Source organism: Arachis ipaensis, chromosome B02 (genome assembly GCF_000816755.2).
Source record: "Arachis ipaensis cultivar K30076 chromosome B02, Araip1.1, whole genome shotgun sequence".
Lineage (NCBI taxonomy): Eukaryota > Viridiplantae > Streptophyta > Magnoliopsida > Fabales > Fabaceae > Arachis > Arachis ipaensis.
The window spans coordinates 5142150-5142536 of record NC_029786.2 but is presented as its reverse complement, the minus strand read 5'-3'; positions in this window follow the sequence as shown (position 1 = coordinate 5142536).

Below are 387 nucleotides of genomic sequence, written 5' to 3'. Positions count from 1 at the left end.
TGTACACTTAGGATAATAATATAAAAAGCACCTTAAAGGGCACGTACATAAACCATACGGTATACATATATTATGCCAAACACATTATTGTTGTACACAAAGAGAATATATATTCTACCTCAATTACCAGATACAACTTCAAGGAGAAATTTGCATAATAAAGACACAGGGAACAACCCCAACAAGCCTATAATTAACCATAATCAGGCATATATTAAAGAAACCAGAGGTAGGGTTTTAAACCCATATATCACAAATTCACAACTCAGTATAACGTACTAATATGGAAGATTAGATGACACTACTTAGCGGTATGATGAGTAGTGGTGTGCCGAGATATTTATATCACAAATTTACAAATTCTTATATTTCCATATATTTTTCACT